Genomic DNA, 27,544 nt, shown 5'->3' on the forward strand with positions numbered 1-27,544 from the left:
GGAGATGAAAGTCAAATTCAACAGAAAAGACTATGACTGGTCCTATATTATGGCAGCGGTAACGACAGTGTTGGTGGGAGCAGACTTCCTAACGGCGCATACCCTCCTAGTCGAAGTAGCGAGAAAGGAACTAGTAACAAGAGCCACAATGAATCCATCTCCTCAACAGCCCAGCAAAGACACAAAGACTTCAAACGAAAAGAAGCAGAAAGTTTGCCCCACCGCACTAGAGGCCCCACTAGAAGAAATGAGAGATCTGTTACATGAATACAAGGACGTATTCAATGACGACCTCAAACATAACCTCACCAAACCAGCAAAGCAAGGGCGACCTCAAACATGACCTCACCAAACCAGCAAAACACAGAATACAGCATCATATCCAGACAGAAGGTCCCCTGATACACTCAAAATTCAGTTGGTTGGCACCAGAAAAACTTTCCTATGCAAAGAAAGTTTTCAAGGAAATGGGAGAAGTCAGAATATGCCAGAAAGGATCTAGTACGTGGGCATCACCGTTGCAAATGTTGCCAAAAGCAGACGAAATTTGGTGCCCCTCCAGAGATTACTGACAGTTGAATGTCAAAACGAAGCCGGACAGATGCCACTACCTAATATAGTGGACATAACGAATGAAATGAGTGGAGCAAGAATATTCACCGAGATCGACCTGTTGAAAGGTTATTTTCAAGTACTGGTAGCTAAAGAGGATGTCAAAAAGACAGCAATCACCAGCCCCTTCGGCACCTACATATTCAATAACAGTTGTTTCGGCCTCTGCAACTCAAGAGCAACATTCCAAAGATTGATGGACGAGATATTCAGGGACCTCTGTTCTGTGTAGTAAACATGGACGATGTACTAATATTCAGCCCGAACCTAAAGCAGGATATCAAACATGTGAGAGAAGTGGTAAAAAGACTAAAAGAAAATGGATTAACAGTGAGAGAAGACAAGTGCAAATGGGAAAAGAGAACAGTCAATTTTTTTTAGGATACAAAGTGAGCTGAGACGGCATAAAACCGCTGCCTGAAAAAATAAAAGCAATAACAGAGTTCCCCAAGCTAACAACAGTAAAAGCAGTACAAGAGTTCTCGGGACTCATAAACCTACCATCGATTCATTCCTAACTCAGCTAAGATCATGAGGCCCCTATATCAGTGTTTGAAAGGAAAGTAAAAACAGTTAATTTGGACAAGTGAACAAGAGAATGCATTTAGATTACCAAAGAAGCAATAACAAATACAACAACACTAATTTTTCCTTTGCCCAACAGATCCCTCATGTTGACAACCGATGTAAGCAACACAGCAATGGGCACCGCACTTGAGCAGGACACTGAGGATGGTTGCCACCCATTAGCATTTTACAGCAAAAAGCCAAGAATGACAGGGCAGGAATACTCGATATTCGACAGAGAACTCATGGCAGTGTACAAAGCAGTCAACACATGCTCGAGGAATGGGAATTCATGATGCAGACAAGCCACCAACCCCTCATCCACACCTTCATGAAAGTGGCAGACGTGTGGTCAGTGCGTCAACAAAGGCACTGTCAATGATAGCAGAGTACTCCTGCACAATCAAGTACCTGAAGGACTCATCAAACACCGTGGTGGATGCCCTCTCCAGAAACTGCACCAACACAATCCAGCTTGGGATCCCATATCACGAGTTAGCAGAAGCGCAAAAGGAAGATGAGGGATTGCAACAACTGCGGCAGATAAATCCTGCCCTCAAATGGAGTGACCTATCGATCAACGAAGGAATGGCAACCATCACCTGTGAGACAAGTACAGGATGCCCGCACCTTACTTGCCACAGGGTTTAAGGAAGAAAGCTTTCAGCCTCACCCACAACCTATCCCACCCATCAGGCCAATCCACCGCTAGAATGATAGCAGAGTGGTACATCTGGTGGGGCACGAGAAAGGATGTCAAGACGTCCGCAAGACAATGCATCTGGTGCCAAACGTCAAAATTCACAAGGCACACGGAGAGCGGGATAGAAGAATACAAGACAACATCCTGCCGCCTTGCCCACATTCACGTCAAACATAGTGGGCCCCCTACCCCATCAGAGGGGTAAAAATATCTATTCATGATAATAGACAGGAATACAAGGTGGCCACAAGCAATCCCCATCTGGCAGCAGACAGTGGAAAGCTGCGTTAAAGCCCTTACGGACTGGGTCAGTAGGCACAGCGTTCCCCAGATCATCACCAGCAACGGGTGCGAACTTCACCTCCATCATGTGGAATGCCCTCGCCGATAGTTTGGGGACCAAAATAACGCACATCACCACCTACCACCCTGAAGCAAACGGAATAATTGAGAGGCTACATATATCATTAAAAACCTCTCTAGCTGCCAAATGCCAGGGAGGCAGTTGGAGAAAAGAACTGCCGTGGGTCCTGCTGGGATTAAGAACAACCCTGCATGAGGCGTTCAATGCATCCCCGGCCAAAGTCCTCTACGGCCAAGTGTTGAAGTTACCAGCAGACGCCTTCCCAGACAACAAAAGCCCAACGACGGCATCCAAAGCAAGAAAAGCAATAGAGAAATTGTTACCAGCAAAAACGATGTACCAAGCAGACAGAAAAGTGTTCGTCCCCGCAGACTTGATGAATGTAAAGTACGCATTCATCAGAGTCGTTGCACACAAACCCCCCCCTCTCCCCGGCAAACTCCAGCCTGCAGAGAATCCTTCAATGGCGACTGAAAACGTTCCAGATGTTGGTTGACGGAAGAATGACGTGGGTTTCGATTATACTAATATAATTGTATGTTTGCCTCTGTGAAGAAACACAGAGGCCTATGCTTAACCCCTTTTTCCTTACCTGTCAAAAGTTGGTGTTCGACTTGTGTGCTTTTAGATGAATAAATCAGTTATAATATAATTGACCTACACTTTCGCTTACACCATTTTCCTTACCTGCCAAAAAGTTGGTGTTATCTTGTGTGCTTTTTAGATGAATAAATCATTATAATCACACCTCACTAAAATATATATATATATATATATATATATATATATATATATATATATATATATATATATATATATATATATATGTGTGTGTGTGTGTGTGTGTGTGTGTGTGTAAAAGGCTGCTAATTTTGAAACAGAATGAAAAATAAAACTGACTTTCTACAGGAACAGGCCTAGTGACATTCCACGCAAAAAAAAATTTATTATAGTAGTTAGACTTGAAATATAATCACTATTTCAAGCTGTTCTACTTTCCTCTCAATTACGTCTCCCAATCTATCTCAAGGTACTCTTAGTGAGAAAATGCTCCTCCCAATATGGTAGTACTTATACTTCTCCATTTCCTTAATATCCCAACACATTATTAAATATCTGACTTTTCCCAAATTTACATCATATATATATATATATATATATATATATATATATATATATATATATATATATATATATATATATACATACATACATATATATATAATATATATATATATATATATATATATATATATATATATATATATATACATATATATATATATATACATATATATATATATATATATATATATATATATATATATATATATATATATATATATAATTTAGAATGTGTATGCTATGAAAAGGTTGAATACATCGTCTTCTAACACTATACATCACCTCTGAATATCAAGCCTAGCTTAATATTTAATTTTACAGCTCTATTAATACATGTGCAGAAATGTAACATCCTGATTCGTAAATAAAATTTCGAAAATAGTACTTTTAAGTAAGATTCGATCTTTAAGACAAAGATAAATGCCTAATCAAGTCATGGTTCTCGATTACACCTGCTTACTCGACTGATTGGGGAACTTCTGGTGGATACCAATCCAGTGATTCATATTACTTACCCTAAAAAGAACATACATGAAACGAATCACTGACTTTCCATTTGCATATTCGAACCAAAGCCCAGGCCTTGTAAAATTCTGCTACATTTTATCATAATGTAAATGCATTCCATCCCATCCATTTATGAGTTTAAATAATTTAGCGACTGAGAGAGAGAGAGAGAGAGAGAGAGAGAGAGAGAGAGAGAGTTACGAGGATTAGGATGTCTCCAAGACTTTTTATCCCATCCGAGGAGACATCACGTGCTCATTTGTCTCTAAGAGCAGTTTTACTGTTCATTCACAGTGTTCTAATGATTTTATCTAGCTTTCTTTTAAACTCTTCCACACTGTTACTGGTTACAACTTCTGGTGGTAGTTTTTTCCATGTGTCACATATCTTGTACGTAAAGAAGTTCCCACAATGAGATGCGTTGTATCTTTTCAGTTCTATTTCCTTCCATTATTTCTTGTCTGGTTTTCGCTTAATGTGAAAAGGTTACTGTCTACTTATGTTATGCCTTTCAGTATTCTGAATGTTTCTATTACTTGTCCTCGCAATCGTCGTGTTTCTAAGCCATACATGTTCGGGTTCTCTAGTCGTCTTTGGTAACCTATTTGCCTGATGGATGGAATTAACTTCTTTGTGGCTCTTGCTTGTACCCCTTCTAATCTATTTATGTCCTTTCTTAGTGTTGGTTCCCAAAAGTGTACTGTATATTCAAGATGAGGTCTAGCTATTGATGTGTAGAGCTGCAACACCGTTTCCTTGTTTTTTGTACTTGAACTGCCACTTTATGTATCCCGCTAGTTTCTGTGCCTTCTTTTCAGTTTTCATTCGCTGTTTTGTGGATTTTAAGTCCTTGGTAATAATGAATCCATGGTCCTCTTCTTGTTCTACACTATTTATGTCATTCCCAAGTAGCATGTAGTTGGCATGAGGGTTGTTTGTTCCTATTTGTAACACTTTACACTTATCCAGGTTAAATGGCATTTGCCATCTTTTTGACCACTCGCCTATTTCCTTAAACTTTCCAATGTAGCTCGGACTTCTGCATTTACACCTAGTTTGGTGTCATCTGCAAATTTGGTTATCCTGCTAGTTAAGCCTACATCAGTGTCATTAACGTAAATCAAAAACAAGGGCGGGCCAAGGACAGAACCCTGAGAACTCCGCTTCCAATATATGCCCATTCTGATTCTTCACCGTTTATTACGACTCTCTGTTTTCTATTAGTTAGCCAGTCTTCGATCCAGTCTGCTATTTCTTCTACAATTCCTAAAGCTCTAACTTTTGTCATTAGTTTCTTGTGTGGAACTTTGTCAAAGGCCTTTTGGAAATCTAAGTAAAATATATCTATTCTTCTACTACTGTCGTAAATACCAAGCATGTTATGAAAAAACTCCAAGTAGTTTGCTAGGCAGGATCTGTTCTGTCTGAAGCCATGTTGACTGTTTAACAGCACTTAGGCTGACTGTTGCCACTTGTTAGTATTTGCTTTAATGGTATATGTCTGGAACATTTTTGTGTATTCTTCTAGAAAGGCTTCCCAGTAGTTATCTATGTATGTAATCTCGTCGTGCTCTAGATTTTTAACACACTCCTTTAGTTTTTTTAGGTCTCCTCGACGGTAGTCTAATCTCTTTTGTATCTTTTTTTATGGTGAATATTAATATGAAATTTAATAATTTTATGGTCGCTTTTGCCTAAATTTGCACCTACTGAAAGGTCAGATACTAGGTTCTCTTCTGTTGATAGGACAATGTCTAGTATGTTATTTCCTCTAGTAGGTTTGTCAACCCATTGGTGGAGAAATTCATTTTTGACAAATTCTAAGTCTCTTTCCTTCTGAGTTTGATGTGGAGGTCATAGTGTCCCACTGTACTGCTGCATTGAAATCTCCTACTATTATGCAGAGTCTTGTTTATTTCTTGTCCTAGTAGTGCATACAGCTCCTCTTCGGACATTTGTGGTTGGTGGGGAGGTTTGTACACTAGTATTAGAGTTAGCTTCCTCCCTAAACTTCTTATACTGATGACAATTCTTGAGTGTTGTAATTTTACACTCTATTGGATTGAGCTGGTCCTTGACATTGGGTCTATCTTTTTAGAAGAATTTATATCCTGGTACCCTCCTACAAAGTTTCTTGTTGCCTCTTGTATCCATGTTTCTGTGATGCCTATTTTGTCTAATTCTTCACTTGCTATCAAGGCTTTGAAGAGATCTCCTTTGTTCCGAATAGATTGTGCATTAAACTGCGCCACTCTGAGGGACCTTTCTATCTTCTGTTTTGCCCTCAGTGGCTTTATTCATTTCCCTTATTTTCACAACCAAATTTTGAGAGCTTTCCGACTTCTTCCATTGAATGTTCAGTTCATTGAGGTGTTTCAAGAGGTTTTCGTTAAGGGGTTTCTTAGTAATTTTGCTCTTTCCAAATTCAAGTGAGTTCCATTTTTTCACAGTTTTTATTCCCTACAAATCTATCCCAAAAGTTTAAAAACCTAACACCTTTTTCTTGGCACATTCGCTCCAGTCTGTCGTTGATTCCAATTGCCTTGCTGAGGGAGTAGTGGCTTACACTGGTTCTAGGCAGAAGTCCTACAAGAATGCCGTTATCAGTTTTCTCACGGATGTTTTCTACATTCCTCAGGTCGGCTACAAGGCCTTCTGTCTGACCAGTTCTTCCATCTTTTGTCGTTTCCTCCTCCCTGCAATATGACTGCACTTTTTCTACTTTTCACTTTGATTTTCTTCACTACCTCGGTTATCTTCTTTGTTCCTGCACCTGGGTAAAAATGAGAGAGAGAGAGAGAGAGAGAGAGAGAGAGAGAGAGAGAGAGAGAGAGAGAGAGAGAGTCATCGAGCAAAAAGGAGAGAGGAGGATATAATGGGTCACTACGCAATAAGAGACAGAGAGAGAGAGGGAGAGAGAAAGTAATGGATCATTACGCAAAAAAGAAAAAGAAAAAAGTGCAGCCTCCCTCAAAAATAAAATTGATGTAATTCCTGGCTGGCACAAGAAGGGTGTACAAGCAAATGAGTAGAAATTACAGAACGAAAAAGTATCAACAGGAAAATACATAAGCCGATTCATTTTGAGGAGTTTGTAGACAATATTTGGCTGTAGAAATTGTTATCAAATAATGTACATGGCAGACGATAGGTATTAGACATTAGATGTTATGCTATGTATGGAGCAGACTTCTTACAATATAAAACCAAAGGGAGTTTATTTGATTAAGTGAATGTTACACTGCCTTCTGATGCTAATTATATTATTGAAATTAATCATACTATAGTATTGAACAATTCATACACAGCATTTTAGTAGCCTCGAAATTAAGCCTCTTTCCTCCAAACTGCTTCATAAATAATCATTACACCAATATGATTCTAAACAGATTTTTTAGACGTTTATTACAACCTTAGTACAAAACAAAAGAAAAAGGAAAGGCTTTTATGTAGCTTAATGAAAAAAAGAAAAAACAGCGCGAGGTAATGTTGCCTCCTGAAAGGAAAGAAAAGTAGTAAAATGGGGTGGACATTTTTCTGACATGATGATGAGAATGGTGATGAAACATCAAATAATTATGAAGTCACAAAATACCATCATCAAATTTCTAAACCATGTGTATTAATACGTCCGATTTTCATTGTCAAGGAGTGCCTGCATCTAAAATTTAAATCACCAATTACTTTCGGCAGATGCTTTCAAAAGGAAGTAAATAACTTTAATAACCTACAAGTTGGATGGTGTTTGGGGTGAGAAGTTCCTTCAAATTCAGTGGCGAAGAGAGAGAGAGAGAGAGAGAAGAGAGAGAGAGAGAGAGAGAGAGAGAGAGAGAGAGAGAAGAGAGAGACAATTTCTTAAACACATGCTTTGTTCACTCGGCCATGTTTTTAGGTGAATGTTGGAATTAAGCCTTCAAATTTTGCATCAAAACCTTAGTGATCGAGTGACACTGTCTTGTTTATTTAGCACCAAAATGGAAAATAAATAATTGGTGTTTTGGTGACAAACTTCTGGCAAAACTGAAGTAGCGCTTCTTCAGTGATCGTCAAACCTTCCTCATCAAATCAGCACCAATTTAGATGAAAAAAAAGGGGGAGGTATTTTGGTGACAATAGGTTGACAGATGTCAGGAAGCGTAGACAAGTAACATGGCCCTAGGGAACGGACTTTCATTCCACATGATCCTTCCTCAACGGTGACCAGTCATTGAAGAGTTTATCGTGATAAAGTCCAGACTCACTGCTGATAAAAAAAATGAGATTAATAATCTCTGAGTTGTCGTATAACTAGCTTTCTTTTTATGAAGAACATAATTTACATAATATATCTGGAGGGTTGAATGTTTAATATCCCGAGGGTTGCAAGGTTTAGGTAAAAAAAATTTTTTTTGTTCATTTTTACAATATGTTTTAAACTTCTGCATTAGAGAGAGAATTTGCAAGCCTGAAATGAGGAGAATTTAGAGATTCGAAGATGGTGTGTTCTGGCTCATGTGGTAATTTATGTACTAAGGGATAATCCACAATTAACAGTTACAGTATGAATGTAGCAATGAACTGCTGATGACTTGATTTTCCTCCGATTATATATATATATATATATTTATATATATATATATATATATATATATATATATATATATATATACAATATATATATATATATATATATATAAATATAACATATATATATATATATATATATATACATGTATATATATATATATATACATGTATATATATATATAATATATATATTTATATATATTATATACGTGTGTGTGTGTGTTGGTAGAGAGAGAGAGAGAGAGAGAGAGAGAGAGAGAGAGAGAGAGAGAATGTGTATGGTGTATGAATATACACTTCACTGTACGTATGCATAAGCAATGCCAAGCGTATTAACAAATACGTACGCACTGCCAATGAAACTGTTCCTTAGGAATCAAGAGAGCTGTCAGGAAGATATAGCATTAAGTCATCATATTAATCGCAGGGAGCCCCTCAACACTAGGTATCAGGCCGGCAACGAGAACCAACACCTCCTCCAGATAATCCATTATAGTTGATTATACCCTACACGCCTGCCAACGCCCCCCGTCTCTCTAATCTGCCATACAAATTGCCCTTCGACGCCAGACACCGGCAGTTTAGAAACGCTGCATGTTTTTTTTACCCCGACTGCCACTGCAGGGATATCTGATAAATGAGATGTTGCAGAGAATCTAATTCTTTCATCTCTTTTTATAAGGGACCTTTTTACTTGCTTAAATATTTTACTTTTGGATGCAGAGCGTAAGAGAGACATTGGAATCTCCGGAATGATGTGCAATTTTAAGCTTTTGAGATTTCTCAGATAACTGTTCGAGTTTCTTTTTACAAGGGGTGACATTAAAAGGTGAATGGGAGATGATAGAGTTGATCTGAAGGGGAAAGGGTCCAAACATTCCGAAAACAGATCACTACAGAGAGTGTAAGGAAGGGACAAATTCATATGCGAATGTAATCATGCAGTGATGTTTACCTCGTCTTCCAGGTAGTCTTCGACGACTTCTTTGTCAAGCACTTTTTCTCTCTCTCTATGTCTACATATTTTCCTTTTTAAATCTGAGGGTGAGAGATGGTATTAGTTCGGTGAGCCGTCTGTATGTTCGATATCAATTGGATTATAAAGAATTTTCCTGGGCAGACAACAGAAAAGGTTGAATTTCTCAACTGCAGGACTTGTGGAATCCAGACAGTCAATATAGGTCGTTTACTAATAACGTCAAGAGCCTTCAAAACTTTGCCGAACGAAGGGAGGCTCATGTTTGCCCTGGACTCGAATTGGGCTCCTGCAGATGATGGTCGAAAGTCCCTTTAAAGGGTGTCGGCACCATGACTTTGGATCTTGCAAATTGGAACGAAGATTGGATATCGGGTTTTAGAGATCCGTGAGGAAAAAGACACCGCAACAAGACCAGGTCAAATACAAGTTCACCCACACTCATCAGCTTGACTTTAGGGCCACACGCAACCCTCGCCCCATCTGTCATCCATAAATTGAGCCGTCTAAAATCACTTCAGGAAAACTACTTCCTTTAACCAGTGGTAGTTTGCAAGAAGAGTTCGACGTGTTTACAGTTTAACAGTACACTTAAAGGAGAGAGAGAGAGAGAGAGAGAGAGAGAGAGAGAGAGAGAGAGAGAGAGAGAGAGAGAGAGAGAGAGAGGCTGGTCAATTAGGATGATATTGCAAAAGTACTCATTGCAATTATTATGATAACTATTATTGTCATTACAATCCTTTTTACCTTATCTATTTCTGTACATGGCTCTGAGATGAAATAAAGGGTATTATTATTATTATTATTATTATTATTATTATTATTATTATTATTATTAGTCACCGGACGTGATAATAAGAGCCTATAGCTCGGTGGTTCTCAACCTTTATCGGCCCATGCACCCTTTCACCATATGTCAGAATGCCATCCCCACCTCCTTTCCAAAATTTGTCTGCCTCAAAAGGTGCATTCCAAATAATATGCAACAAAATACTAACACAAACACAAAAGTTAGCGGAGAGAAAGCCCAGCGTGACCTCTCAGTAGTGCTGACCAATGCACACTGCGTTTTGTGTGGTCCTAGAGCCAGTTTGAGCCTGCCAATCTGTGGTCACAGTTCCCCCCCTGAAACTCTGTATTTCCCTCCTAGGAGGGAATTCGCCCCTGGTTGAGAACCACTGCTATAGCTTTTTTGCACAAGAGTAGTTTCCTATACTCTCAGCCTGCGGACTTAAGGAATGAAGACAAATAACCATTATTTTGCAACGAAATCCGCCAACTACTATCAGCCTGCATCTGACTTAAGGAATGAAGACAGATCAAAAAAACATTATCTAAAAAAGTCTTGCATCTTACATAAACACTGTAGCATCTCCTATCAAGCTCTTTAACATTCCTGATTATTAATGCGTTCCGTTTCTTACAAGGTTCTAGTATGGCCACAATAAAGTACATTAATCTGATCGATGAATAAATATCATTTAAGACATAAAAGGAAGGGTGATGTCCATGTAACAAGGGATACTACCTTCCGAGATAGCAAGGTTGCCTGTGCTTTTCCAAATAGTCGGTGATCTATGACAGTGATTGCATAACCATTCTCTCTCTCTCTCTCTCTCTCTCTCTCTCTCTCTCTCTCTCTCTCTCTCTCTCTCTCTCTCTCTCTCGTTTGCCTGTGCTTTTCCAAATAGTCGGTGATTCATGACAGTGATTGCATAACCATTCTCTCTCTCTCTCTCTCTCTCTCTCTCTCTCTCTCTCTCTCTCTCTCTCTCTCTCTCTCGTCAAATACTGCCAATCCTTAAATTTCGTTCGAGTTCTTCCAACTTCATAATTTGTGTCATCCTATCATAAGGCTCCTTAACAACTGATCAACTCTTCAGTTCGTCAATCGAGCATCGTTCCTTTATGTTCGTGAAAATCGATGATATGAAGGAAGTGACATATGCAAGTCTGGCCCCATGCATCATTCCTGCCTTTCAATTCGAAAGCTGAACATTTGCATAACTTCTGAGGCAGAACTGAAAAGAGGAACATGGAACATGTCGCAACCGTTGACCAGAATGATTTGTACGTGTTAACGCACTGCGGGAGATTTTGTTCCTGGTAAAATTGGTTCCAATTCACATTGCAGTAGTGTGATAGATACTGCTGGTTTCAGCTGTTTTTAAAGGTGCGTCCACACTACAGGATAAATGCTTCGTACGATTTTCCGTAATGGCCGAAAATTCGTTCTCTACTTACGGCCGTTCACTTGTTTTCAACCTGTTTGTGATATGTAATCGATAAATTTGCGACGTGCGTTAACAAAATGTTTTACCGTAAAGTGGATGGATCATAATGCTTCTGCAGGGCCCGAAGCACCGGTGTTAAAGAAGATAAAAAGAAACTTAATTTATCTCCGATTGGTTCCCTATACCATCTCAGTATCATGATGCTCATTTATCAAAATTGACTTTATCTGGTTAAGCTGTTCGTTGACTAACCATCAGCTAATGCAGCACCTGAACCACCTGTACACGTGCAGACGAGACTAAAATTTTCTTGGACCCGCAGCAATCTCCTTCAGTAAGACAGGAACGTTAATAGAAGCGACAACAGACTACGACAAAACTTTTAGTGGGTCGATAGGAAAAACGGAGACTGAGTAACAAGAACCGTGAAACGACTGCTCCTTAGATCTGGTTGGATGACGAGGTACACAGCTTTACTTTCTAGAATCCACTAATGACATACGTTAAACCCTTTAACACTGACGTCTGGAAGATTGGTAATAGGATTAAAAGGAAACTCTCTCTTCTTACGAAGCCACCAATTATAATGGTTTCTTTTCACTTTGGGTATTTTGGTGTTTTTGTCACAAAAATGAGTATTTCTTACTTACGATATTCTCGTCAGGCTTAGACAACTACTGTACATTTCAGGGCCGTGTATAATAGATTTTCGTCGATAAAATCTTACCAAAGCATCGAATATGGATCGTATTTTGGAAATAGGTATTTGAAGCCACAGCCTAATTGGCAAAAATATGCAGTGATGTCTAATGTTGATAATTAAGGCACTTATCAGAGTAAATCAAAGAAATTTAAAGGGAAATTTAGCTAAATTTAGTAAGCACCAAGAGAGAGGTTAGTTGCGAAGTAAACTATGACATCGGACATAATAGCAGGGTTCCAGGAGTACGATAATGATCGTTGAACACAAATACTTGACCCTCTTGTACAATAAGCAATACCTTGAGTAGGATATGCGATAATTATCGAAATTTTATTCTCTCTATTTCCATCGAAAGTTCTTCATTTATGGTCTGCTCAAAGCGCAAGACCCTGATTCACACATGGCTGGCCTAATCTTAAACAAACAACAGCATATCCTTTTACATAATTTTAAGTCACAATATTTGTTTTTTATTTCATTTCTCCCTCAATTTCAATAAAGTTCACTATCAATCAATGGATTGGTGGATTATAAAATTTAGGGCATAGCCCAAGCGCTTGGACTAAGAGTTACGAGTATCATTCAGCACTACAATGTAGTTATGATTAAATGAAATATATATATATATAATAATAAACGATGTAAATGAAGTAATCAAAATAACTGAAAATTGAAAGAATGAGTAACTTAAAATCCATAAAAAGATAAGTAAACAGATAAAACCGGGAATACTAGACTCACTGATAACCACTCAACAACCCTACAACAAACTTTAGTATCAGTTTCAAGTAAATGCGTCAAGAGTTTAGAAACAACAAAACTGACACAGAGGAACACAGATAAAATAATGAAGGGGGAGTAGTGTGCTATACCAAGCACTGTGGATTTATTATGGGATTGATCATGCTTTAAGAAAGTTAAGGTTAGAACACTTGCGTTATGTTACATTCATTTAGCAGGACTAAGCAAGTACACGTGAACCGCAACTTTTGAGGAGACGATATGAAGCAACAGAAACTTGGTGCATATTTCAAGTTAAATGAAACGTGAATTGCGCCATGGAACTGTGTTACACAATTAATATTCTCATTTGATGCCCATTCCCTTATTGTACTCTACTTACGGACATGACTCATCGAAAAGAAGAGAGAGAGAGAGAGAGAGAGTACTGTACGGTAGGTGTTTGAGTGTGTGAAACAATATAAGAATCCCATATACTACTACAATCACCACTACCAACATCTGAGTCTTCATTCATAAAGTATATGGGCGGGGTGTATAAAGTACGTCATACTACAGTATCAGCGAGTGGGAGGGCCTTCGGTAATGACGTTTTACTAGCCTCCATCTACAAGCCTGCTAGATTTAGCTAAGTTTCCCTTTAAATTTCTTTAATTTGCTCTGGTAAGTGCCTTAATTATCAACATTAGACATCACTGCATATTTTTACCAATTAGGCCGTGGCTTCAAATAGCTATTTCCCAAATACGATCCATATCCGATGCTTTGTAAAGATTTTATTAACGAAAATCTATTAGACAAGGCCCTGAAATGCACAGTAGGTACACCTAATGCAAACATATACATGAAACACTGACTACTGTCAAACCAAAATGACTGCGGACATGGCTGTCATTAGCTACGTTGCCAATCTTCTTCCCGATTAATAGTCTGACTACAGTTGATCTGCATTCCTCAATTCGGGGTTCTTTAATTCGGCCATAAAATCCTACTTATCCCTCCCATGGGCTGTCCAGAAGAAAGAGACCGTTCTCGAACAAGGACGACTTAATTTACAATTTACAATCACTTGAGGAGCCAATAACAGTATTTTCTTTTTATCTCAATGTATCATTCATTTTTATCGGTGAGTCAAGGCCAGATATTGGGGCATTAGTATAGCTCATTTAGATGATTAGAAAGTAGATCGTCCTTATCCTATCTTTTGCTCAAAGCAGTTTAATGTAAGATTTTATTTCTTCAGATTTCAGTTCTTTCGCTCACTTACGTCTTCACGGTTAGATACGCAGAACAAGTGTCAAGCTATTAACCCTTTCTGACCTATGGGGTGATGTGGCACCGTGCCTGCCACATCTACACGATATCCCAACTTAGGTCAAGGTTTTATTAATCAAATCTGGGAAAAGTGGCAACGTCTAAATAGTACTACACGTTCATAGTCATTTTGGTTTGACTATAATTTCATACTGTCTGTTAACTGAGCTGAATTAATATGTATATAACTCCACAACATGTCTTTACTATTTTTCTTAGTATACCGTCATTCTTACCTTCAAAATCTTGCTTAGCAAGTTAATATCCGTTTACGCTCGTTCTGTTCACTGCGTACTTATGTTGATTAGTAATTATAATAATAATAATAATCATCATCATCATTAAACAGAATGACCGTCTGGATGCCGTTCCGTGGAGTTTCTACCGCAGTTTCTCAGTCTCTCGAATGAGTATCTTTGTAGCATCAGGCAAATTATATCATATAACAGCTGTTCAAAGTTCATTTAATCCATGACGTTTCAGTAGTAGCCCACCCTCTACCATTACCAAAAGGAAAATGAAGCCATGGGTACAATTATGCCACATTTATACTTGCAAGCGGGCCTAATAGAAATTTTGGGAGATTTTGATTGGTTGTCGAAAAAAAGGAGGGGGCCGGGGGGAGCCTCCTCCTATAAATATGGCATAATTGTACCCTGGTTTCGTTTGCCCTTTTGGTAATGGTAGAGAGGACTACTGAAACGTCAAGGATTAAATGGACTTTGGACAGATGTTCTGCAAATGACCTGCTTCTACAAAGAAACTCATTCGAGAGATTGGGAAGTTACAATTCAACCTCAACGGCATCCAGTCGGCCATTCTTTTTAAATAAGATAGTTTGAAAGAGGGTCTTTTTCCGAAATAATCATCATCATCATCATCATTACTGTTATCATCATTATTAATACCAAGCTGCCAATTAGTCGGCAGAATAATATTAAAGCAAGTATAAAGTGACCAAATGAGGCCCAAAAGGAGAGCCGTCAAACATGCACTTGGAATGAAAACAGAAAACTGGTTTGAATGCAAGGATCTGGAGGGCGGCGCTGGGGTTGATGGGGGGGGGGCGAAATGATGTCGCTCGTGGACGACTTCAATCAACCCGAAAATTGCTATTGACCTTTAATCGACTATTTATATCACCCTTGAACTTACTACGGCATGATACCGATTTAGACAATTCGATGTTGATTGTGACGATGTTATAATTGTGCTCTGGACGACTTAATTACGGCCGACACGTTATCTAACTCTGGGCGATTTATTAACACTTTGACCGACTTAAGAGTGATTTATAGAAGATACTGAGCAATCTGACAGCGAATCTGACATGTAATGCCCAGTTAAAGGTCAGTGAGCTTTGGATCTGAAGGAAAATGACTGAATATTATTACTCTCTACAAAATTCAAGCTCAAAGAATGACCCGCAAATTACTGACCGAGTCATTGTTGAAAACCTGATGGCTGAACATGTGTCCACTATCTACATTTTACTTTTCTTCCCTCCGTTTTCTCCCTCGTTCATCAAGACAGAGGAAGAGGAAAAAGAGGAGTAAATTAAAAACCAGCATTACATGACAGCCCAACCGCTTACCTCCGACTTCGATCTTAAGAACATGCCAAGAGTTACACAAACCGTTCGCTAATTTTTCCTCACACTTTCCTCATTAGAGTGCTGGTTTACCTTAAGGAAAGTGAGAAAAACAGAGGTCAGCAAGTGATTCTCCTTGGCGACGTTCTTTTATTTCAACTGATTGATGGCGTGAAAGTATGAAGGGGTAGCTGGAGGCCATATCTTGGAATATTGATGGCTTCATTTTTTTCTTTTTCCATACTTGTATGTGCATCTCCTTCTCGATCGCTGATTGTGTGTGTGTGTGTGTGTATATATATGTGTATATATATATATGTATGCATATATATATATATATATATATATATATATATATATATATATATATATATATATATATATATATATATATATATATATATATATGTAACAACCGTTCGGAACAGATAAGAATATTCCGGGTAGGAATATCACATAGCATACCGATTGGTCTGTCTTCAGAAGGCGATGGAGGGTTCAGCCCTGTTCTCTCTCTCTCTCATTCCACATTAAAGAAATGAAATGGGTCGTATAAGGAAAACTAATCTTTCCTACAAAAATAGATTTATTATTTAAAAAACCAACAAGTAATGAATAAACAAAGCAAAGATTAAAATGCATCATAAATGAAATTGTCAAGCAAAAAATAATCCAACTCTAACTCAAAAGTCTAATCATGGCTAATGACCTGTAAAGTCAAAATCTTCTCACATACTCCAACTTAAGTATTATTAAGTCAAGTCTCAAAAAGTCAATCCACACAGAGATATTATACTTTGCAAGGTATGCATTGTATGTCTCTATAATCACACCATCATGACTACATCATATCATTGCCCACAAAGTCATCACCACAACCATGACATCTGTCGAAAAAATTAAGCACAAAATAATAACGATTTCCCAAAAAAATATGCAAGTATAAACATAATAAAAAATGCATGGTTAAACAGAACACACTAAAATAAAATATTGAAATGGCAAAAAAAGTATATTGAACTTTGCACACAAGTTCAAAAATGTCTTGAAATATGGTAAAAGACCATAAATCCACAATTCACATAGAAAAAACGAAGAGTCTGAACTGTACCTTATTCTGCCAATTCTAAGAGCTTGCCACACTTAATGTCTTCACGATCTCGCTCTAGTTCCGCTAATGAACGACCGAACTCATTTTTTGGGCAGAATTAGACACAAAATCAAGATTCTGTAACATACACATGTAACAACTTGGTCATATGAAATATCGCGTGTTCATCACATTAACTGCTGAGATGATCAACTATTTGCTGAATCAACGATTCTAATCTTCGCGACAGTACCATCTCAACAAAATTCTTCCATCACATCTCTGTACCTGCCAATGTTAAAGGATTTTTCTGAAATAGTGCTCGGCCACCCCATAAGAGCGTTCGCTCTCCTTAACGGCAAACTAAAACAAAAGCATATGTATAAAACATAACAGATAGGGCTTATGCTCAACATTCTACTGAACTACAGCATTAGGTACTGCCCTCATGACGTACTTGTATATATTGCGGAATATTCTCAGTCCTTTACTGGATTCAATTTCTAACTAAAATCAAACCAATGTCAACACACACATCACACACACACATAACACACACACACATCACTGCAATATATATATATATATGTGTGTGTGTTGTGTGTGTTTGTATTGAATATACTCAGTCCTTTTTGGATTTCATTGGTTTCTAACCTACTTCACCAATGTCATGCCAAAGTCCTACTCAAACATCAAGCAAAGAAAACTTTATGAGAGATAACCTTCCTTTAATCTTCCTAACACCAAATATTGGATTTTTCCGGAAGTTTCGGAGGACGCAAATACTTCTGTCAACATTCCTGCCACCTTAGCCTTAGCATTTTACCCCAGTAAATACCACTCAGGCGACATCCTGCGACAACAAGTTAGCGCCTCAGCAGCTTAGCAATTACTTTGGCCTAACTTTTAATTCTTTATCTCGATCTAGGTCTTCAAAACAATATGCGTTCATATACATATATAAATATTATATACATATGCATATATATTTATGTATATATATAAATTATACATATATAATTTATATATGTATATAAAATGTATGTACAGTATGTATGTATTCTCCACACTTTCAACAGAGCCTAAGGTATTTTATCCTTTGAATTGATTTGTGGGTTTCAAATAAGATTATGAATATAACCCAAAACCTCAATAGAATTAAACGCTAAGCACGAAAACCTGAAGCAATTGTTTTCATTGCAGCATATAATCCATTTATTTAGGACATAAGACATTTTCAAGGAAGGCAGTTTTTCTTTAGTGGGCTCAAATATTTTTCCGTCTATGCATAAGATGGATACAGAATGCGCATGAAAAACACGTACCTATCTTTTTCAATTTTTTTTTTTTTGGGGGGGGGAAGACAAACTTTAATCACTGATGCTACACTTCGTGAATTATAATTGATGAAAGTTTCTATTAATAAATGGATAAAACTTCACTCACCTTTTGCAAGCGGCTCCAAGCCCAGTACCCGATGTTGACGTGCCACGTATAACCACAAACATGCCTCTGAAAAAAAAAATTGCCTGGTTATGTCTTGGGTCAGTATTTTCTTGCGTTATAAGAATACAGTCCCTATCTTTGTCTCAAGGGTTAGTTTCTAAATCTAAAGAATCTTTCTGTTTTCTTAATTTCGGTCACATCATTACCACACTCGTCCTAATATAAAATAACCAGTATACTAATTTTTCATTATATGTATATATATATATATATATATATATATATATATATATATATATATATATATATATATATATATATATATATATATATATATATATATATATATATATATGTGAAATTTTATCACACCGTGGTTTATATACATTCATGAAGCTACAAATGTCGCTTAATATCCAATTCACGCTACTGTATTTCAGGAATATCCCCGATGGGGAATTATCACCGAAGGGGAATTTTTAAAGTGATAAACTGGGCCTCGATCCTCGACACGGTAACTTCCAACGACTCCATTCGATGGTCAAACCATTGAGCCACCAAGAGAGGTATAAGTTAATGCCGAATCTGCCGTACTTATTACCCGTCTCCACCATGATATATATATATATATATATATATATATATATATATATATATATATATATATATATATATATATATATATATATATATATATGTACATTTATACATGTAAATATATATAAATAATGAAAAAATTAGTATGCTGGTTATTTTATATTATTTTATATATGTAGAGTATGTGTATACATACTGTATATATATATATATATATATATATATATATATATATATATATATATATATATATATATATATATATATATATATATATATATATATGTGTATACTGTATATATATATATAACTGTTGTTATAACAGAATTCTATCTAATAGAGAATGCCCATAAAAGCATCAAAACGGTAGATTTTATAGTGTTATATTTCGGAAACTACTGATTCCTTCAAAGGACAGGTAATGGATTAAGTGGTACAGAACAGTGGCATTTATACAGGTAAAGGAATGTTCCAGAAGTCAGCCGCTACGTCACTCCTGTTGAAACCTTGTGTACCACTGATCGGAGGCTATCTTATGAATCAGATCTGAATCCCAGCTCCTTTTGAGAGGAATACGATGAACCTCAAAAAAGAAGCTGGGGTTCAGATTTGTCTGATAAAATCTTCCTCCAACTGGCGGTAAAGAAGATTATGAAGAGGCTTTCAAAAGGAGTGATGGAGTGGCCGACATCTGGAACATTCCTTCAACTGCAAAATTAACACTGTGCTATACTTCTTGATGCATTACCTGTCCGTTGTGGAAAACAATAGCTTCCGATATATATATTATAAATATATAAATAAATAAATATATATATATATATATGTGTGTATGTGTGTGTGTGTGTGTGTGTGTGTATATATATATATATATATATATATATATATATATATATATATATATATATATATATATATATATATATATATATATATATATATATATATATATATCGACAAATACACCGTGCCTTGTTAATCAATTTTCCCCAAAAGGAATAATGTTTATGAGTGCACTAATACTGACAGTGATTTGAACTAAAGCCTTTATGCGTTAATACATGGGAGATATTGACTTACTTCCTTTTTAGCAGGTTTTGTGAAAGTATCATGCGTAAAATCAGTTGATGTATGTAATATATGCGGGGTGTTACTAAAGACATGGTACAATTTAAAATGCTTGTAGCTTCGTAAGTAAGTATACCTTAGTTTTACCAGACCACTGAGCTGATTAACAGCTTCGTAACTATACATGATAGAATTAATCTGTAAAAGAGATAAGAAACCTTAATGGGTCTAATTTTTCTGTTCCAGAAGCTTGATGTGTCTAGTTTCTCTGTTCTTCGTAAGTTTTATTTATTGTTTGTTTGTTTTATCAAAGATTTTTCACAATTTCTGAAACTTCTTTTTCATTACTGCTGTTGACCCGTGGCTTCACTAGAGGAGAAAGTAAACTGCGTTTTTTGGTTGGCTGAGCTAAAATGTACTGTCGCTGTCCAACGAAGGTTTACAACCCAGTACAATACAGAAGCACCACACAGAAATTACACAGCCATTCAAAACTACATAATCAATATGAATTTTTTCATTAAACTGATGACAGAAAGTAAGTCGTGTTTGATAATCATCTTTTAACATTTGGTGCATTTGGATTCTGTACGCTTTCACTTTAGGTTTTTTTTCCCGCAGAATCTAATACACAGTAGATTTTGAAAGCTTCTTCTCCAAAGGTGCTCGTCTTAGACTCTTTCTCGGACCTCTTTCAAAGGACTGTTCTACAGAAGCTACAGTTCCTTCACCAACACATGGTCTACCAGACCGTGGTTTATCAGTAACAGAACCTGTTAACTTAAATCTCTTCATCCACCTGGCAATGCAATTCCTGTGTGGTGCTTCTTTATTGTAAATCTCTTTGGACATCCACCTGGCAATGCAAAAAGAAGTTCTCAGAAATTGTAAAAATATTTGATAAAACAAATAATAAATAAAAATTCAGTAGAACACAGAAACTAGGCACTTTTTACAAATTAATTATAAAGTTACGAAGCTTCAAGAATTTTAAATTGCACATGACTTTTGGATACTGTGTATGTATGTACAGTACACTTTATGTATTTAACCAACCAAATATATATATATATATATATATTATATATATATACTTACTGTATATATATACATCTATATATATACTTACTGATACATACATACGTATATATAGTACGTTGTTTGTTCCTGGTCAACAGCAGTTCTGAAAAACAAGTCTCAGAAATTGTATAAAAATATTTGATAAAACAAATAATAAATATGTGTCTTCTGTGTCTTTACCTCCAGGTCACAGACAACAGGAGAAAAACTGGTCGTGGAATACGAACTACCGAGCTACGGAACCATGACTTCCTAATACTATCATCACCAGCACAGACAATGTAGTGTAAATCCCATAGACTTTCCCACTTCAACCTGTGTGGGTGTCATGTCCTGTTGTGAGTTCAGCAAATATCCGCTACACTTTTTTATAGGTACGGAACTTAGTTACTGAAGACTTATTAACGCTACCTGGTCTCTGAAGACTGACACCGTTCATTTGTCATACGCGGACCACTTTTTTTACTGATGACACTTCTGCCTTCAAAACCGACAAGCAGCCATTCTTGAAATGTATGCACCTTTCTAAATTTAAGCATTTTCATTCTTCAGCCTACCAAAGCAACAGCGAGAATGTATTTCTTCCATTCAACCGAAAATCTACAACTTTAGCCCAGCTGTACGAAACATAATAGAAGTAAAGTGTCTGGCATTAAAGGAAAAGAACGCAGTCCGAAAGCAAATGACTTCCACAGACTAAAGAGAGAGAGAGAGAGAGAGAGAGAGAGAGAGAGAGAGAGAGAGAGAGAGAGAGAATCTGGTAAGAACAGTCAATGACGACGCCAACTGCCTTATGATCCGTTATTATCGAGAAAGGACGAAGCGGTCAAAAATTGGGAGCGAAATCCCCCGACAGAGATTGGAATGACAGCGGTTAGTTTGATGAAAGAGGAGGTTGCAGCATCTCGTAATCTCTTCAGTATATCTGTCATCAACACGACACACAAAATTATTGACAAAAGTGAGAGCTTTATAACTCTCTCTCTCTCTCTATATCAATGGCCTTTTGGAACTATCACAGACTATGACCCATATGAAGAGAACTGAAAGGAATGTTTTGAACATTACCTAAACCCAAAAGTGTTTCTTCCATTGCTCACTTTTGAACGGCAGCCACATGCCGACTGTTAGTCTTTTGATTTGTTATCTTCTTCAAGTTTCCTAAAAAAATACAATGCGTTTAGACCGCTTACAACTGGTAATGTTTTTGCACATGGTCACTGTAGGTAATTAGCTAATTTCACGGTCCCTTTAATTAAACTTCTTTATCAGCTTTCGATCTCTGTTTTGTGTGTGTGTGAGACAGAACTGATTTGCATTTGTGCATCTAAGTCAGCGCCTGGTTGCAAACAAGTGAATTTAGCTAATAGATATTCGAGCTGTTGCAAAATATCATGTATGCTGGAAGGCAAAACACCAGATAATTAAAAATACTCTCTCTCTCTCTCTCTAAGTAATCTCTAGTTTAAAAACAGGTTTCTCTTCCATCTCTCTCTCTTTCTCTTCGAGACAGTGAACTACTACAGTTTAAAAACAGGTTTCGTTCCATCTGTCTGTTTCTCTATCGAGACAGTGAACTACTACCGCTCTAAATTTCCATCACATTCTCTCTCTCTCTCTCTCTTATTTACTTCATTTAGAATAGTTTCTCCGAAAGATTCCAGTTACGAAACATACAATCAAGCGAATGTATGCTAATGAGGTATCTTCGTATTACCAGGTAATCTTCATCATTCAACTCGTGTTTGGCAGTACAGGATACTAATGCTTGTAATAGCAGTCTCAAAATATGCAATTCTGTTTCATATCATAATTTATAAACATTTGTTTTCAAGTGCAAATCCAGTAAGACGACAAGTTTAATGGCCCTTTCTTCCCCAAACCTGAAGAAAACGAGAAAAGAAAACAAACTGAAGGGCCTGATGGGGCCCTCATCCTGAAGGAGGCCATAGAAAGGGGATCATTGTTGATTTTTTAAATATTTCTCTAACTCGTGAACTGACCAGAAATTCATCTTAGAAAGAGGATGAAACAAGTGAAATAAATCTCTGTTCAATGACCTACTAAAGTCTTCAAAGGGGATCTACTGAACAATATGACATTAAACGTGAAGTTTTAAGATTGGCTGAAAAATAAGTGTGAAATCAAAAGCAAATCTATCTCAAATTACCGGCTGAAGAAATAAGACAAAGGTTACTCATAATAATAATAATAATAATAATAATAATAATAATAATAATAATAATATATTCTCATTCTGCTCAGGGTCGTATGTCAATAGTTATATAAAACAAAAGTAAAAATACAGGATTAAGATCACAATTACAGTAATAACTGAAATAATACAACAGCAACTAAATCCCTTCAACAATAATGATACCAATAATAAATGTTCTGGCAGAAAACTTGCATAGACACAGTGATAGCTATAGAATTACCTAAAGTCAAGGCACAGCCAACGTACTGGAAAAGAAGACACAAGAAAATAATGATAAATGACTGCAGTCAAACAATGAGAGTTATGCCTGGTGATTATTTTAGTTAGGAACTATATAGGTAACAGTTAAAGTAAGCAGGTTTATAATAATAATAATAATAATAATAATCTAATTGTATATGACAATTACTAAAAAATTATTGCCTCAAAGATTATGCCTCAACGATTTTCCAGTCTTCAAAATACTAAGGTAATTTGAAATATCCTGTATGATCCCGTATAACTGAACCATAGCTATCTAAGGCACTTTCTACTTTGTACAATTCTGTATCAGCCTTCAGCAAAATTTACAGCTCAGTTCAGACGCAAACGTTGTTGATTGCCACAAACTGTGTCACTTCTGACCGCAATGTTTTTCCATAAACGTGCGAAATCACATTTACACTTCCATTTAATGCGCCATGATTAAGATGTCCAAAGACTGAGGTACGTGATTCGATACTAGTTGGAGTGTTCAATCATTCTAAAATTTCGTTTGAAGTTATCGCATACATGGACACGATTTTCAACAACTTTAACATTACTATGACCTCAACGTACAAAGTGGTACATTCCTGTCAATTTTCATCTAGATCTAATGAAAGCGTGAATAAAATCAACAATAATGCAAAACGAAAGGAATAACCTTCATCTTGGTGACTGCACAAATAACAAACAACAGCAACACTTAAAACTTTGAAGAACAATCACGTTATTTAGGACGAGGATAAAATAACGCCGTTTCGTGTGTGCGTGAGTCTTAATACATCAAGATTTACACACACGAAAATGGTCTTGTTTCATCCTCACTAATGGCATGGTAATTTCCCCCAACACAACCTGTAGAGAAAGAGAGAGGCCGGGATTACTAAAAGGACTAAAAATGCCCACAAAAACATGGGTGAGGGAGTATCGGTCGCGCGAGAGGGCGAAGGGATGCCGACCGGTGGGACTACTGCTACCTTCACTAGTCCATACGTTGGGCAAGGTCAAGGTGCATAATGAGCTCCAACCTCCTGGCCCTCCCCCTTCACCTTTACCGTCCCACCTGACCCACCCCCGCCACCGCCCACTCGCCCCAAAAAACTGAGGGACCACCCGATGTTCCTCTTTGAAACCCAAGTTAGTGATGGGGGCTCTTTCATTATGTGACTAAACCCCTCTAGGCACTCGATTTCTGAAGGATATGTAATGTTTCTGTGGGACTTCTTTCAAGATCCTAAACTCTTTAAAATTCTAATAATAACGTAGGGTAAGGAGAGAGATCAGATGTTCTAAATCTGGGTTTTGGGGAAGTTTACGTATCAGACAAGAAAAGAGAGTGTAACGCCCCTAAGTGTTGCAGTAAAATTTTAAGGAATACAGAGTCAAAACTTCTCTAGTAAGTAGCCCAAGGTAACGACGGACTTACCATGCCACAACTATCACCATCACCCTAGTTTCTGTGGCAGCTGCGGCAACCAGCGCTGTCCTTGCACTGCCAGTTCCTTCCGGGAACCCTGAATAACAACATGGAAGTAGTAAGGAAGGCTGGAAATTTTAAACACTTTTACAAAGGGGGAGTTGACAAACTCACTAAAACGGTATAGTCTTCACTCACAACTATGAATAGGTCAGTCGTGATGGTGTTCGGTACATTGTATTTCTATTCTGTGTTTCTATTAATATGAGTAATTCCTAACTGGGCAAGTTATATACTAAAAATTAAGTTAATTAGGCATATCTCAATCAAAGGGATGACCTCCAAATTAGTAGAGTCATTAACACTCAGTGATATGTGCTTCAAATCTGATCATATTATTTCACATCTATTATAAATAATGTTATAGTTAGGATTAGTACCAAGATGAGCTCCGCTTACCAAAATTCTGCCTAAACTGTAAGCCTGTCTTTTTTGCACCTTCTTTTGTGACTTCCTTATTGTCTATCACAGTAGTTTCTCATACTTTTCGTAGTCTTGTTCTGACAGTTTCTTACCAGTATCCTTTATATATTAACAAATCAACAGTATTCCAGGCAAAACAATAAAAAAAAAAAAAATTCCGAACTTCATGTCTTGGGGCCTTAGCCAAATAAAAATGGATATTTGACAATTTAATACATAAAATCCTTACGTTTAATCATATAACATTGTAAAAATTTTTTCCTATTATTTTTTTGTAAGTGTTCAAAAAACAAAGACTTGTGATCTGACATTATAATCAGGGAGTATCGCTTGATAATAGGAGCTAACAATAACCTCCTTCCTTCATTCGAACTGTCGACCACTGAAGCAGCTGCTCGACGCTTAGTCCATTCAGCAAAAGAAGGGGTAAAGTAAGGGGCACTAGATATGCGACTGCATATGCATGGTATTACAGCGGGCACCTTGTGACATGAGTTATTTTCTCTACTCAGCACTATATCACCTCGACATACGACATTTTTCAGTCCCATACTGGGTGCTGCTGATGAAAAACGGTACATCACCAATGAGTCTAAAGCCTTTCCTTATTTTTCTTATACACACCATATTTTGATCAAACGTTGAATGCATAACATTGAATGTAAAAAAGGTTGCTTGAGACTTGAATCAATTAAATTAGTACTAAAAGTCCGTGGTTTGAGACTTGAATCACTGTAAGTCAAATAAATTAGTACTTAAAAAAGCCTGTGGTTTGTTCACAGGAATGAACGTAATTCACGAATTTTCAAAGTATTACCAATAACTGCTGTTAAAGGTTTCTCGAAAAAAAGTTAAGACTTCTTGGGTGCTATCAGTCGTGCAACATCTTTATGCTCCATTTTTTTCTATTCTAAGAGGCATTTTCTATTTAAACATGTTCTTTGACTGACTTAAGGAAGGTAATCAGGTACAGTATTGACTTCGACTTTATCTTCTGCTGCCATGTCTCAAGCTTATTTCATTAGTTACCCTTTTCAAGCAATACATCAGTAAATAAATGGATAATTCATGCCTGCCTCCTCAACAACCGAGATGTTATAGTTTTTTGTAGTCTCTCGACTTTCTTTTAGCCGCTATTTCATTTCTGAACAGACTCTGCGATGCCCCACAGTACGGACGCTCCAGGGAATTTACTTTCGCTTCAAAAGCCTCATTCATTTCACTTCTCCATTTGCGCACAGACGACGGCAATGTTACGAAACGTCGCCGTTGCGTAATGATTTGCTTTATAGGCGTCTGCTCTCATCTGGATATGGGGTTAAATTATTGTTGGTAAAAGTTAATTAAGAAATCCTGTTTTACAGTTGACAATAATTGCACTTCGGTTTTGCGTGATTCTCCTAATCTTGTTTAGCGACACTTCGCGAAAATGCGGTGTTAAGGTCGAGTCTGCGGTTCACCAAGGCGTCTCTTGTTTCCCTTGCTATATGGAATATCCGTTCTGTATGACGATGCCAATTAGATCTGGCGGTGGAGCCTGCGTCTGACGTAAATCTGATATGTCACGTGATATTAAGAAGAGGAAAAAGCAGTGAAAACTAATGTGGGTGTCTGGTCATCCACAAATGTAAAAAAAAAAATAAATAAATAAATAAAAACTGCTATTGAATTTCACTTTCGAGTAATGCATACTCGAGCACAAAAAACAGCAACAATGTGCGCCCTCTCTCTCTCTCTCTCTCTCTCTCTCTCTGAAGCCGTCCCCTTTTCAGGGGAGGTGTAGGAAGAGGAAGTTTCGAGGGTGCACGAGACATTTCTTATTGTCTAAAGGAGCAATTGACTTTTCTGATGCAGCATCATCTTTAAAAGTGGTCGGTAAATTTTGACAAAAATACCGAA

The 27,544-nt window shown here is 37.1% G+C and overlaps 1 long non-coding RNA gene across 2 annotated transcripts in view; it reads right to left on the minus strand.

Moving 5' to 3' along the window:
* LOC136828422 (uncharacterized) overlaps positions 1–27,544 on the minus strand; it is a 320,263-nt gene that overhangs the window by 111,533 nt on the left and 181,186 nt on the right. The window contains exon 3 of one of the 2 annotated variants that reach the window (XR_010850037.1): positions 18,540–18,605. This is a non-coding gene — a long non-coding RNA (uncharacterized lncRNA). Of the gene's footprint in view, positions 1–18,445; positions 18,606–27,544 lie in introns of those variants that run through there. The other variant, XR_010850036.1, reaches the window with a different exon arrangement.

This window comes from Macrobrachium rosenbergii, chromosome 42 (assembly GCF_040412425.1).
Source record: "Macrobrachium rosenbergii isolate ZJJX-2024 chromosome 42, ASM4041242v1, whole genome shotgun sequence".
Classification (NCBI taxonomy): Eukaryota; Metazoa; Arthropoda; class Malacostraca; order Decapoda; family Palaemonidae; genus Macrobrachium; species Macrobrachium rosenbergii.